This window comes from Triticum aestivum, chromosome 1A (genome assembly GCF_018294505.1).
Source record: "Triticum aestivum cultivar Chinese Spring chromosome 1A, IWGSC CS RefSeq v2.1, whole genome shotgun sequence".
In the NCBI taxonomy this organism is placed as follows: Eukaryota; Viridiplantae; Streptophyta; class Magnoliopsida; order Poales; family Poaceae; genus Triticum; species Triticum aestivum.
The window spans coordinates 174,855,210-174,871,052 of NC_057794.1; the positions used below are offsets into that span (position 1 = coordinate 174,855,210).

Genomic DNA, 15,843 nt, shown 5'->3' on the forward strand with positions numbered 1-15,843 from the left:
CGTAAACTAAAATTAACAACCTTCTCACAGAAGGTCGTGGAACCCATGACCTTTTGTTTTGGTCACTGGCTGTCTACCCAGGCCACGTCAGATCTGATGTGGCAATCTGACATGGCAAAATTGCGACCAATTGAAAAGGTCGTTGATAAGATTCAGCTCGGTCCGATTAGGTGTCTATATGGGCCTTGCCCATTAATTCAGCCCATTTATGATTTTTTTTCCTTGATGTTTTTGGGCCTTTTCTATCATGGGCCTTTACCTTTCCACATAGTTTGTTTCCTTTTTGTTTCTATTTTCTGTTTGAGTCAAGGCCTGCTTATAGTACTTCTGAATAGCTTTTCAGCCCATGTTATTTTGGGCCATGGCATCTTAATAGTACAAGTATAATTGGGTCGTGGCCACTATCAGGTCTAGTAAGAACATTTTCTAGAGAATTTAATGTTCAAGTAAAATGTACACAACACATTACAGGAAAATAACACATACAACAGCAAATAAAATTTCATTTCACTCCTACAGTTCACTACATCATAGACAGTACATGACAACAACTTGATGTCAAGTAAACAGTACTGCTCTTGGAAGCAAAATAGGCCGCCACACGCCATGTTCCGCCATCTTACTCGATCTGGCCCCAAGTAACCTGCAGCACTGCTTGCTCCCTTGGCCCAGCTCCAGCTCCCTGCAAATGACCTATTGTGTCAATGCTTGCAGCAATAGAAGGAACTCACATACCATAGAACTTGCATGGTAGTGTATCAACACCCCAAAGATTGACTGAATTGAGCTGTTATATAACCAAGTTAGTGCTGGCAGAAGTTTTGACTTCCAGCAGAAAATTAAGTTTATCAACAACCCTAGCTAATAATAGCAGATTAAACTGTATACTACCAGCAAGACACAAATTGCTAGTCCTGATATGAAGTGCAAGCATCTTCAGTAGTTGAATCTAACACATAGTCATATATCAACCAATAGCAAGGGGGAAAAAGAACAGGGAATGGCGAGGTTATACCTGATCTTCTTGAACCTCTCAAGGTCATCCCTGAGCTTCATGTCGACGGCATTGGAGACGACCTGGGAGAACCTCCCGTCCTTGTAGTCCTTCTTCCTGTTCAGGAACCAGTACGACACCTTGAACTAGCGCGGGATGTGCACCACCGCCATCAGAAATCCCTGTCATTTTAACATTCAGTTTGTACATACACTAATTACATATTAATACAAGGGGCCCATAGCAGCCATGCTAATATCCCTATGAATGTTCATAGGAAAGCTTTATAAGCATACGAAAGTTCCAATTTGATCAAAATTTCTACTAGACTACCAGTGTTACAATTTATTTAACACGATGACCGCCACGATCACAACATGATGTTTATATACTATCTTAAGTGATCTTAAATAGCTAGCAACAAAGTCTACTGCAACATCTCAGTCAATTAAATCACATACGGTTGTGGGACTATGATTAACCAAAACGGTGCAAATCAATCTATTATAAGACAAAATAATGCTCATTTAAGAAAATATCAACACCAAGCACTCATTCAACTGCACCAAATTAACAGTACCATAATCTATATGGTTAATGTTCAAACACACATGTGAAATCATATTGTCAACTGCATGCACATATACCACTGATATCTTTGCAGCAGCATTTGCCCGCCATTTTACAAATAATCAAGCTACACAATATTACTATGTTATAAATCATACATGGGTTAGACAGAGTAATGTTTTGTTTCAGGATCAGATTGCATGGCAGGACTACAGTATATAGGAGATCTAGGCTTGGATAAAGCAGTACTACTTTAGAAGCAGAACAAGACAACATCACTAAGAAGATAATCAGAACCAAGTTGCTCTTGGATGACTGACAAACAACATCTTACAGAGGCAATTCTGATTTCTGGTTGACCATGCACATTAACCATTAGCATGTGTTGATATGCAGCATAGTTTGAACAGGGTACACATGGGAATTTTAGTTATTTTGTATAGCTGGTGTAGAGTTGATGATGTCGAAATCGCCTGAAAATTCAACAAGGAACAGAGCATGATCAGAAACCCAGTTGTTGTATATCAAAGTATGAACCAGGTAACACAATGAGAATTGTGGTGCATGTAGCATACATACATACTACATATTCTAGCCGCATCATGTAACATACGTACATACTACATATTCTAGTAGCAGCAAGTGAGCTACATGGAAAGGAAGCAAGACGCACAAATGCTGACCCAATCATACTATTTTAGTTAGAAGGGAGGGATTGTGTGAGGCAATTTAGGCCAAACAAGCATCCACCCCACTCCACTCCCATTGGCCTCGCAACGATCTTCGTTGAGGGCAAATCAGTCAGTAATCACAGTAGTAGCAGCAATCTTTGGTTGAACAAGGCCGCGTGGTGAAGCGGCCACACCTACTACCACTGCTGGCTAATGAAGAAAATCCCCAATGCGCTTTGCAAAGCAGGAGGGTCGATCCCCAAGCTATGGGATCGATACTACTAGCATCACCACATCAGCAACAAGTAGCTAACAAGGCCTGTGCCCTCTGCCTGCGCAGCGCACCTACTGGTGTTTCTTCTTGGTTGGTGGCAGGGTGGCGGGGGATGACATCGAGCAGCAGCACGCAACTTAACCGCAACAGCAAGCAAAGCGAAGCAAAAAGGGAGGCCGTTTCCTACGCTGCAAGATGCGCTGGAGATTGCTGGACGGTTTTACCTTGACGCGGGTGCCCTCGGCGGCGAAGCCAAGCATGGCGGAGAGGACGCCGAGGAAGCCAATGAGCGCGCACACGACCACCGCCTTCTTGCAACCCACGGCTCGCCTCCTCGCCTGCCGGATCTCCAGCCTTCCTCCTCCCCGATTCGAGCTCCACCAGCACTCACCTACAGCAGCAAGCGAGCGAGCCAACTGCTGGAGTTGGCGTGGGCGCAGGGTAGCAGGTCGCGGGTGCTGCCCCGTGGATCAAGACTCTCCTAGACAAAGCGGCGCGGCCCCTAGGCACCGCGGAGGCAGTTGAGGAGGGGAACGTTGCCAAGGAGGTAGTGGCGATGGCGGGGGAGGCGGAGGCCTTGAGCACAAACGCCATGGGAGCGAGGGAGGAAGGGGTCGACGGCGGCGGCAGCGGTGTGCGCGTGGGGTTGGATTGAATTGGGGAGAGGAGGGGCAGTAGCGCCCTAGGGTTTCTCGGAAAGGAGGGGATCGAGAGATGCTGGATTAGTAGGGGGACGACACAGATCGAATAAAGGGGGTGATCTGTGGGCTGCGTCCTGATTGGTTCAAACATGAGCTATTAAAATTTACTTTTCTTAGTGCTAAAAACAGGGGTTGAAGCGGCTACCGAAAATATTTCGCAAAATGGCATCACTAACATTTTCACTTAAGTTGAACCACCTTTCATGGATGATTTTTTGCATTATTAAGCACCTAACTAAGAACGGTCTCGCGGTCAAATTTGATCACATTTTGAAATCGGCATAGGAAATTCATTAAAAAATGGAAAACATTTAACCTCTTATAGTTAGTTCAAATAGACCAATATTTTGTATAGGTGTGTATTTAGGGATGACAAACAATGTTGATTTGGGAGGTTTTCATTTTCTTTGCTCAAAAGAACCATTTTCCATTTTCTGAGTGACCAAAATGTTTTTTTATGAAGGACCTATCATATATTGTTGCAAAATTGGACCAAATCAATTTTCTAAAATACTAGGCCATATTTAATGCATAATTGATAAAATGGTTGGGTGTCAAAAGCCTTGATCCATCTCTGGTGAAAAAGACAAATTTCCGCCGATTCAGTAGGAAGCGGGTCAAATTTGAACTATAGCTGCCTCATAGTTTGCTATTTATTTTTTCCAAAAATAATTTCTAGGTACATAAGTATCTATTTAATCAGAGAAACATCAAAAAATTTCCAATATTCAACCACTAGCTAGGAACGGTGAAGCCCGCCGTTTTGACCACATTTTGAAACGGGCATAAAAAATTGAAAAAAATCAAAAAAAATGGAAAACCTTCGCATTGTGTCATCATATGTGACCAAGTTTCTAGGAAAAATAATAAACTTGTAATACGGCCTTTAATTTAAAAGAGTGTTCTTAGAAATGAGCTACCATGCGTGAAGATTCATGGCTTTCAAGCCAAATGATCAATCTTACGGCCGCATTCATGGCATTGTTTGTTCGAATAATCTCATATTGTGCACAAGGGTGCATCTTGGAATTACAAACAATGTTGCCTAAGGGAGTTTTCATTTTCTTTGCATAGAAAATTCATTTTCCATTTTCTGAGTGCCTGAAATTAGTTTTTTTATGAAGGACCTACCATATATTTGTTGCAAAATTGGAACAAATCAATTTTCTAAAATACTAGGCCATATTTAATGAACAATTGACAAAATGGTTGGGTGTCAAAAGCTTTGATCCATCTCTGGTGAAAAAGACAAATTTCCGCCGATTCAGTAGGAAGCGGGTCAAATTTGAACTGTAGCTTTCTCATAGTTTGCCATTTATTTTTTCCAAAAATCATTTCTAGGTACATAAGTATCTATTTAATCAGAGAAACATCAAAAAATTTCCAAGATTCAACCACTAGCTAGGAACGGCCAAGCCCGTCGTTTTGACCACATTTTGAAACGGGCATAAAAATCAAAAAAAATAAATAAAAATGGAAAACCTCCGCATTTTTTCATCATATGTGACCAAGTTTCCAAGAAAAATAATAAACTTGTAATATGGCCTTTATTTTAAAAAAGTGTTCTCAGAAATGAGCTATCATGCGTGACGATTCATGGCTTTCAAGCCAGATGATCAATCTTATGGCCACATTCATGGCATAGTTTGTTCGAATAATCTCATATTGTGCACAAGGGTGCATCTTGGAATTCTAAACAATGTTTCCTAAGGAAGTTTTCATTTTCTTTGCACAGAAAATTCATTTTCCATTTGTTGAGTGCCTAAAATGAGTTTTTTTGTGTAGGACCTACCATATATTTGTTGCAAAATTGGACGAAATCAATTTTCTAAAATACCAGGCCATATTTAATGCACAATCGACAAAATGGTTGGGTGTCAAAATCCTTGATCCATCTCTGGTGAAAAAGACAAATTTCCGCCGATTCAATAGGAAGCGGGTCAAATTTGAACTGTAGCTGCCTCATAGTTTGCCATTTATTTTTTCCAAAAATCATTTCTAGGTACATAAGTATCTATTTAATCAGAGAAACATCAAAAAAATTCCAAGATTCAACCACTAGCTAGGAATGGTCAAGCCCGTCGTTTTGTCCACATTTTGAAATGGGCATAAAAAATTCAAAAAAATGGAAAACCTCCGCACTTTTTCATCATATGTGACCAAGTTTCCAGGAAAAATAATAAACTTATAATACGGCCTTTATTTTAAAAAAGTGTTCTCAGAAATGAGCTTTCACGCGTGAAGATTCATGGCTTTCAAGCCAGATGATCAATCTTATGGCCACATTCATGGCATAGTTTGTTCGAATATTCTCATATTGTGCACAAGGGTGCATCTTGGAATTCCAAACAATGTTGCCTAAGGGAGTTTTCATTTTCTTTGCACAGAAAATTCATTTTCCATATTTTGAGTGCCTGAAATGAGTTTTTTTGTGAAGGTCCTACCATATATTTGTTGCAAAACTGGAACAAATCAATTTTCTAAAATACTAGGCCATATTTAATGCACAATCGACAAAATGGTTGGGTGTCAAAATCCTTAATCCATCTCTGGTGAAAAAGACAAATTTCCGCCAATTCTATAGGTAGCGGGTCAAATTTGAATTGTAGCTGCCTCATAGTTTGCTATTTAGTTTTCGAAAAATCAATTCTAGGTACATAAGTATCTATTTAATCAGAGAAACATCAAAAGTTTTCCAAGATTCAACCACTAGCTAGGAATGGTCAAGCCCGTCGTTTTGACAGCATTTCGAAACAGGCATAAAAAATTCAAAAAAAATCAAAAAATTGGAAAACCTTCGCATTGTGTCATTATATGTGACCAAGTTTCCAGGAAAAATAATAAACTTGTAATACGGCAATTATTTTAAAAAAGTGTTCTCAGAAATGAGCTACCATGCGTGAAGATTCAGGGTTGTGAAGCCAAATGATCAATGGCCACATTCATGGCATAGTTTGTTCAAATGATCTCATATTGTGCACAAGAGTACATCTTGGAATTCCAAACAATGTAGCCTAAGGGAGTTTTCATTTTCTTTGCACGGAAAATTCATTTTCCATTTTCCGAGTGTCCGAATTGAGTTTTTTTTGTGAAGGAGCTACCATATATTTGTTGCGAAATTGGACCAAATCATTTTTCTAAAATATTAGGCCATATTTAATGCATAATTGCCAAAATGGTTGGGTGTCAAAAGTTTTGATCCACCACTTGTGAAAAAGACAAATTTCTGTCGATTCAGTAGGAAGCGGGCCAATTTTGAACTGCATCTACCTTATACTTTGCTCTTTATTTAAAAAAATCATTTCTAGGTATATAAGTTTCTATTTAATCAGAAATACATGGTTTGGTGGAGATGCATCGAGGTTTGGATGGTGGACGAGGGCCCCAACTCCAGAGCGCATAAACTCGCATGCCCGCCACGTGGTCACCGCGTGACCGTGGCATTGCCATGTGTTCTGGGCGGCCTAGGCATGTCTAGGGGGTTGGGTACTCCCCAGAAAGGTGCAAGGAATAAAATTATAACATAAGATTCTCACAAGGAGACTGAACTATGCTCAAACATGAATTAGCAGCCAAGTGTTTGATTAGCGATACGGGAAATGCACGTGGCCAATGGGTGTGAGTTTTGGCTAAGGATGACCATCTACTAAGAAGACTGTCTTCACAATTTTTTAGCTCAAAAGGAGGAGCCTAGGTGGTACTTGCTTTGCACAGTACCACACTGGACAAAAATATAAATGTTGAAGCTGGGCTCAAAATAATGAATGGATTGAGCTGAAATTTGGTAGGGGGTGGTGATTTGAGCATAGGAAAGCACTGTAGAAAATTGATACCATTTGGACATGCCAAAGTGGTACTTCCTTCACAATGCTATTCCCTAGACAGAAACTTGGGAAGATTAGCAAGAGAAATCTGATAAATGAAATGAGCTCAAATTTGGTCTAGGTAAGTTACATAGGTATGGTCATGCCCTGGTAAATTTTTAGATCATTTGGGTAAGCCTAGCTAGTACTTACTTTACAAAGTTTCTCTCGAGATAGAAACTTTGGAAATTTGCTGAGAAAGATTTACCAGGAAAATGGAGCTGAATATTATCATGTGGCAATGACTTGGTATGGAATAGTGCCCAACAAGTTTGAGGGTAATAGGAGGGATCTGGATAACACTTGCTTTGCAATGTGCCAATCTGGCCATAAAATATAAATTGAACCTGGGCTCACATAGATGATTTTACTGAGCTACAATTTGGAGGAGGGTGATAATTTGGGCATATGAAGGAACTGTATAAATTTCATGTCATTTGGATATATAAAAATGGTACTTCCTTCACAATGTTTCCAGGTGAAAAAAGAAACTTTGGAAATTTGCCGAGGAAGATTTACTGGGCAAATGGAGCTGAATTTTGTCATGAGGCAATGATTTGCATAAGAAAGAGTGCCCAAAATTTTTGAGGGCAATCAAGAATCTATAAATAGCACTTCTTCACAAAGTATTGTTGTCAACAGAATAGGAAAATGAATATTGTTGAATTATTTTTGAACTAGTCAAGGAAGGTTTTTACATATTTGACGAAGATATGACCCAAAGAATTTATGAGATTTTTTGGGGAATTTTGGGAATGACAGAAATATAGGTTGCTTCACAACATAGGGCAAAAATTGATACATGGACATGACACATAGGCAAAACTGATGAGATGGCGCCTAGTCATCACAACCCACCACAATTTACAAGGTTATGACCATCTATATTGGTCGTTAACAACTAGAGATAAGGCAGCGGACCAACGCTATTTGCTTTATGACCATTTCGTGTAAGGAAATTACGACATTTCTAACCAAAATGGTCGCAATGGTTTAGGGTTTGGAGCCCCCCGAACAGCTTTTGACCAATTGGTCTCAAATGGTGATAGATCTATGAACAATTCTTCCAGGGTCACTGACAGAAGGTCACTAATTGACATATTTTTTGTAGTGAACATGATGGGGATGCAAATTTAGCATACAAGTATATGGCACAACAATAGCATTTTTATTCATGGAGAGCATATGGTGCACACAAGTATTGGAACCATGCAATGAATGGGGTGAATCAAAATCTCCTAACATGTATGAGGAAACTATGGGGGTCTCCTCATGAGCAATATCATAAACATCACATGGAGAAAATGGAAAACATCCACAACAATGCATATCCGATGCTAGGTAGTCATGGCATGGGATATGAGATAAATGATGCAAAGGGAGCATATCAATATCATCACAAGAAAAACAAATGTTGATAACCATGGGCTTGTCATCTATGCTATGTGCAAATTGGGTTTATTTTAATGGCATAGTCATAGTCACTACGATGACATTGCAAATATGACATATGATTGATCTCATGCATAGCATATGACAAGTCAAGTGGATTGGCAAACATGATGTGATCGAGAGAATTAGCGCAAGAAATCCTATGTAACATGGCATCACAACTAATAGACTCCACATGGCAATCATCATACTCATCATAAATGGGTAAATCATCGCATGGGGAAGTCGCACTAGAATGAAGCACGGTAATAGGTTGATCAACATCATGCAAGCAATCAATGTCAAGAATTTCCACTAGTGGGACTAGAGCATCACCTTCACCTATGTTACCTTTGTCATTCCACTCATGTGGTGTAGGTGAGGTGGGAAAGACCAAATTGTGGTCATATTCATCTTGATCGAACCATGTGGGGGGTGCATCATATTCCACCATGGCCATCGTCTTGTCCAAAGGGAGGACGAAGTCATTGCGAATCGGCGCGTCATCATAGATGGGACCTAGCACCAAATGAGAAGACACAATAGAGGTAGAGGTCAAGTTGATGTGGAGCATCCTATGGACATCACCATGTCAAGAGTCCGTTTGGCAAGTGACACGTTCGACGTCCACTTCACATACACAAAGGTGAATCATCTCCTTTACGCGTGTTCACTTGACCACTCCGAGGATGGTATACTACTTGACACTCCACTTGTGTGCATGCATAGGTATTGTTCGAACGCTACGGACGACGACGAGGAGTGCGAGCACAAGTGTGCAACTACACCATCCGTGAGGGAAGCGTGGAAATGACAACGCAAGAAGAAGAGCTACTGAAGAAGCTCCAGCGAGTGGACGTCCGGGTGACACCGGACGACCGGCCCCTCCCAGCGAGTGGACGTCCGGCCCCCACCGGACGACCGGCACATCTACACCCGAGCCAAATCAGCGGATGACCGACAACATCGGACGACCGGCAACCGGAAGACCACCAGCTACCGGACGTCCGGTGCCACTACCCATGAGCCACCGGACGACCGGTCCCCAGCAGACGTCTGCTACCTGTCTACGTACAGAGATCGGGCCCGAGGCCCATGTATCCCTCTCCCACTTACCCCTTCGTGGACCTAGACTATATATACTCCTCCACCTCCTCCTAGTTAGGGTTAGCATTGGTTTAGCTCATATTTAGAGATAGAGCATTGCTCATCCACATCGGATCTACTCCACGAGAGAGACCACGACCTCTACGGAGAAGATCCCTTTGGATTCAAGACCTCCTTGCGGAGAAGAACTTCAAGACCTCCTCACGGAGAAGACCGGTTACCTCTTGTATCATCCATTGTTGACTTTGGATCTTGTATCTCCCTTTGTGTTCATGGATCTAGCGCATGTGTGATCATTCTTGTTGGTTTGAGTGTTCTCTTGTGTTCCCCTCGTGATTTCCCCTCATTTCCCTCCTCGTGTTCTTCATGTTCATCGCGGGATCCGCTCCTTTCGTGAAAGATCGGCCGATTAGGGTTCCCACCCTACATCATCTTGGTATCATGAGCCACGTTGATCATGATTTCGGAGCCTCCCCTCTTATTTTCTAGGCTAATTTTGTTGTGTTCTTCCTCAATTTCGAAAATCCCCACCAAAAATAGCTCCAATTTTTTTTGTGATTTGATGGTTTGAGGAAGTTTTGTTGGATTTGATCCGTGTACTTGCTTGGTTTCAAGTGGATCTAGCATCTCCCCAAGTTTCTCCATCTTTCATCCACGAAATGTCCTCAATTTTGACCCGCAAATCCCCAAATTCCGCCCAAAATCGCGTCCCGAAACTCGCATCTCGCGTTGACCCAGACCCACTGGACGACCGTCACTTTACCGGACGTCTGAGACCCAGGAAGCACCGGACGTCCGACATTAGCGGACGACCGGAACCCCTAACCCGAGCTGAAATTAGCGGATTTCCGACCCGACCGGACGTCCGGTGACCGGACATCCGTCCATTTCTGGACGTCCGCTACCTGTAGATATCAACTTCGGCTGATTTTTGTTTCGGCCATAACTAATTCATCCAGAGTCCGATTTTCGCATTCTTTAGCTCGTTGGAAAGCTCCTGACATCCCCCTTCCCAAAAAATACTACCTCCATATTTTGACTCCATCAAAGTTTGTGAATTTTGGCATCTTTGCCTAGGGCTTCCACCACATCATCCGCTACACCACCACCGACTTTCGCAACCTAATCAATTTTGTTCCCCATAGCATTAGTGGTTGTTTGAGTTGTGATTTGAGTCTCCTAAGATGTTTCGGCTACTTAGGGACTATTGCTTCGTCATCAACTACCACCACCACTACCGCATAGGCTTACCTGCCATACACTTCCACCACCCAACATAACCAAATTTTGTTTGACCTTGTTTGAGTTGTGAGTTGTGTCTTCTAAGGTGTTTCGGCTACTTAGGGACCGTGCCTCCAACTCTGACACCATGTATGGTCCACCACCTTACCCTCCATTTCCGCATTGCATACTCAACAACCCATCATTGCCATTCCGCAATTCCATTGCGTTTCCACAAAACCACCACCACATCCCTCTACCACCATTTGACATTTGATGTTTGAGATTTTGAGTTCGCGGTTTTTCCGTTTCCTAAGATGTTTCAGCTACTCAGGGACGAGTCTCCATCATCTTGGTATCTCCATTAAGATCACCGCCACTCATCATCTACACGGACGGTAACCTCCATATCATCTTGGTATCGTGGTATCCCTCCATTGTATATTCCCCTGCCATTGCATTGATAACCCCTAGCCTATTTTGCGTTACTTGCCTATCGAGACTAGACATTTGTGTATTGCCGGCAACGTTACTTGTGCACATTAGTGATCATCGAGCTACACCTTCCATTGCATACATACCATACCATATCGGTATCATCTTGTTATCATATCATCCTTTGTGCCACAAGTTTGTTCCTGCATACATACAATTGCTACCTTGGTTTGTGCATTGTGAAAAAGTGGCCATACAAAAAAAGAATAAGCTTTAAAGCAAAAGAGAAAGAGCAAATAAGCTTGTAAGCAATACCATAACATCCTACCACATTGCATAAGATTGTCATATCCGATCATTTTGGATCATCTTGAGAAACACCGGGAACCATACATACATAGCATACTTGGGATAGAAAGTTCATACATTTTGCATCTTGTAGGTTGTTCACAAGTGTCGTATCCGCTTATAGAGCAATCGTTCTAGCGTCTCTCTTGAGTTGTGCAACACGAGCATTTTCCGTGGATTCCACATTTTGTGCTCATTCCTTGGTTGCACGACCCCATTTATCTATCAGTGTGTGTGTTTCCGTGTGCCACCCATATTGCTATTGGTCTACTTGTTTCACTTGCAAATTTGCAAATCTCTTCCAACTTCATTGACTCTTGCTAACATTTTGCATTAGATTTTTTGTGCCACTATCCTAACCGAGCTCCACCATAAGCCTTATTTGTGTAGGTGTGAGAAATCGACAAGACCGGTACCAATTGTGCTACTTCCTGGTTACACTATTGAGTGATCATTGATCCATCTTCAACATCGGTCAAGGTACATTTGGTATAGTTCTTCTCTTTCTCCCACTCATATTTGCTCGATTCTTGTGATGGATAGCCAAGGCATTTCATCTTCGGTCTACAACAAGAACGACGAGTTTGATGCCATGAACAACTCCACAGACACTAAGATGCAAGCTCAAATGGAGGAGATCAAAGTCCTCATCAAGTCCTACAAGCGATCTTCCTCATCTTCGAGAAGACGCTCAAGAGCACATGTCTCCGAGCTACCATCTTCGGCAAAAGCACATCAGCATTGACACCATCACCAACAAGGACATGAAGGTCAAGAGCTCAACACGAACAACCGCTCAACGACTTCACTATCTCCCTTGGCGTCTTCGCCAAGCGACTTCAAGGCATCTTCGCCTACAGACATACGGCATCTTCGCCCACAAGCACCTCAAGAGAATCTCCCCATGCTCATGTCCGCGACTTCCACAAGCTACTATGACCCCGACATCTACCACATGATTCCTTTCTATGGGACTCAAGAACCCGAGGAGTATCTCGAGTGGGAGCGTTTGATGGACGACTACCTCAAGATACATTAAGTTCCTCCCAAAGATCAAGTGAAGTGCGCCAGAAGGAACTCCCACGACTACGCGTCCACATGGTGGCTTCACACACCTTCGGAGACCTACAACATGAGTTGGCCCAAGACGAAGAGAGTTTTGCGGTGCGAGTTCGTGCCTCCAACCTACATGGAACAACTTCTACGCCAATTGGAGAACACCACCCAATGATCCAAGTCCATGGATGAGTACTTCAAGGAGATGAAGAAAGCCTTGCGACGAGACGGCGTGGACGACCCCATTTTGAAGAAGTTCCACTTCATGATGGGATTGCACAACGACATCTCCAAGACGATCTTCCTCGACAACTACAAGTCCCTCGACGACAACTACATTGGTGCTCTCAAGTCAGAACAAGAACTCATGAAGGCAAAGGCTTCTCGACCCCAAGCACACTTCTCTAAGACCAAGCTCCAAGAGCATGAGGCTAGTACCACAATGATTTCCATGCCTGACGAGCTCCAAGACGATGCTCCCAAGTTCGACTTCATCGCCATCCCTCTTTGTGGAATTGGCGTTGCCAAGTCTACCATGACTCTTTTTCAAGATGGTGTGGAGACGAGTACGAGTACAGAGACCCTCAAGGACCAAGCTTTGGAGGCATGCGACATGGTGACGAGCGTGGAGGATGCTTCCATCTTAGGAGGCGAGAGTGATGATGTGCCATCTTCGACCTTCATCCACGGCGTCGGCGATGAGATGGTTGAGCATGGAATTTTTCCTTCGACCATGGAGATGTATGATGACTTGAGTGCCTTTTGCCACCATATTGAGAGTGAGAGTGACATCACCACTAGCCCCATATGTGATGTGTTACCACAATTCCCCTGTGAGGAGAGCCACAACCCCTACCACTTGAGTGAGATGAGTGACTCCACCATACGTGAGATTGAGTGCACCTACCTTGAGGGAGTGAGTGAACCACCACATAGAGAGAGTGTGATAGTTGATAGGGCATGTGATGCCATTTGCATTTCTAACAACTTGACCTCTACCTCTATTGTGTCTCATCATTTGGTGCTAGGTCCCATCTATGATGACGTGTTGATTCACGATGACTTTGTCCGCCCTTTGGACAAGACAATAGACATGGCGGCATATGATGCACCCCCACATGGTTCCATAAAGATGAAGATGACCACCATTTGGTATTTCCCACCTCACCTACACCACATGAGTGGAATGACAAAGGTAACATAGGTGAAGGTGATGCTCTAGTCCCACTAGTGGACATTCTTGAAATTGATTGCTTGCATGATGTTGATCAACCTATTACCATGCTTCATGCTAGTGCAACTTCCCCATGCGATGATTTACCCATTTATGATGAGTATGATGATTGTCGGTGTCAAAACCAGCGGATCTCAGGTAGGGGGTCCCGAACTGTGCGTCTAAGGCGGATGGTAACAAGAGACGGGGGACACAATGTTTACCCAGTTTCGGGCCCTCTTGATGGAGGTAATACCCTATGTCCTGCTTGATTGATCTTGATGATATGAGTATTACAAGAGTTGATCTACCACGAGATCGTAGAGGCTAAACCATAGAAGCTAGCCTATGATTATGCTTGTTGTTGTCCTACAGACTAAACCCTCCGGTTTATATGACACTGCAGGAGGCTAGGGTTACACAGAGTCGGTAACAAGGGAGGATATCTACATACAAATTGCCAAGTTTGCCTTCCACACAAAGGAGAGTCCCACCTGGACACGGGACGAAGTCTTCAATCTTGTATCTTCATAGTCCAACAGTCCGACCAAAGTATATAGTCCGGCTGTCCGAGGACCCCCTAATCCAGGACTCCCTCAGGAGCCCCTGAACCAGGCTTCAATGACGATGAGTCCGGCGCGCAGATTGTCTTTGGCATTGCAAGGCGGGTTCCTTCTACGAATACTCAATATAAGATTTTGAACACAAGGATAGTGTCTGGCTCTGCAAAATAAATTCCACATACCACCGTAGAGAGTATAATATTTCCACAAATCCAATCTGCTGACAACTTTTCATAACGTGACATCCTGCCGTGGCTTGGTCATTACGAACCATTTTTCCCTGCCTGCCATTGCACGTGTTGTGAGGCGGTTTTCTTAGCACGTCTTGTCGAAGCAAAGATCGTGTCCCCTTATCACGGGATTCTCATCAATACGGGTGTGGATAACCCAACCGTGCTTGTTAATACGACTCCTCAATTTTAGGCAAGTTCCACGCGGGCACGCGGAGGACGCTTGATATTCGCCCTCTTTATAAAGGGGCCAAGGCCTGTCCTTTTCTTCTCGCACCCGATCCTTCCCTTCTCCCCACCTTGAGTTCCAACACCCAAGGCTCAGGCTAAGCGCTTCGGACCTTCAACCATTGCTGGATCCAACTGTCAAGGCCGGTGGATGGCCTCTTCTGTCATAGAGGAGGACATCAAGAAGCTAAGAGAAGCCAGGTATCTGACCACCGAAATCTCGCACAGGCTGCCTGCTCAAGGGCAGGTCATCCCCACTCCCGAACCCAACGAGAGCGTCGTATTTGTTTCCCACTTCCTCCGAGGGCTAGGTTTTAGTCTTGATCCCTTTGTTAGAGGGCTTATGTTCTACTACAGGCTCGATTTCCATGATCTAGCCCGAGATTCCATCCTTCACATCTGGTCGTTTATCGTCGTGTGTGAGGCCTTCCTCAACATTACCCCACACTTCGGCTTGTGGCTCAACACCTTCAATGTGAAGCCGAAGATGATCGATGGGCGACACACAGAATGCGGAGGCGCCACAATAAGCAAAGGCGTCGATGCCCCATGGCCAAAGGGCTCCTTCTCGGAGGTGTCCAACTTATGTAAACGGGAGTGGTTTTACATCACAGCTCCCCAAAGTACTAAGTGGGTAGCTCCCCCGCCACAACTGGCATCATGGGTCAACAAGGGGCTGGACTAGGGGCCAGTTAATGACGTGCCGGCATTGTAGAGTCGCATCCAAGATGTCCTCAAGAGAGATGTCAGCCTTGTCAAGGTAATTCAAGTCATGCTAGTTCGTCGGGTCCTGCCATGCCAACGTCGATCTCTCCGTATGTGGGAGTTCAAACCGGAAGGACCGCGAGCTATTCAGCAGTTCTTTGGCATGACGCCCGAAGAGATGTATGGATTGTTCTTCAGATCACGAATAAAATGTCCGGACACCACCAAGGATG

At 43.5% G+C, this 15,843-nt stretch overlaps 1 long non-coding RNA gene across 2 annotated transcripts; it reads right to left on the bottom strand.

The window, feature by feature from the left end:
* Positions 1-434: 434 nt before the first annotated feature.
* Positions 435-3,231, bottom strand: LOC123042418 (uncharacterized). 2 transcript variants are annotated; one of them, XR_006418788.1, is made up of 4 exons: positions 2,734-3,229; positions 1,899-2,037; positions 1,016-1,176; positions 484-682 (listed from the first exon to the last, which is right to left on the bottom strand). It is a non-coding gene; the product is annotated as an uncharacterized lncRNA (long non-coding RNA). The 2 variants fall into 2 exon arrangements; XR_006418787.1 differs by having other exon boundaries at positions 435-682; positions 1,016-2,037; positions 2,734-3,231.
* Positions 3,232-15,843: the final 12,612 nt, after the last annotated feature.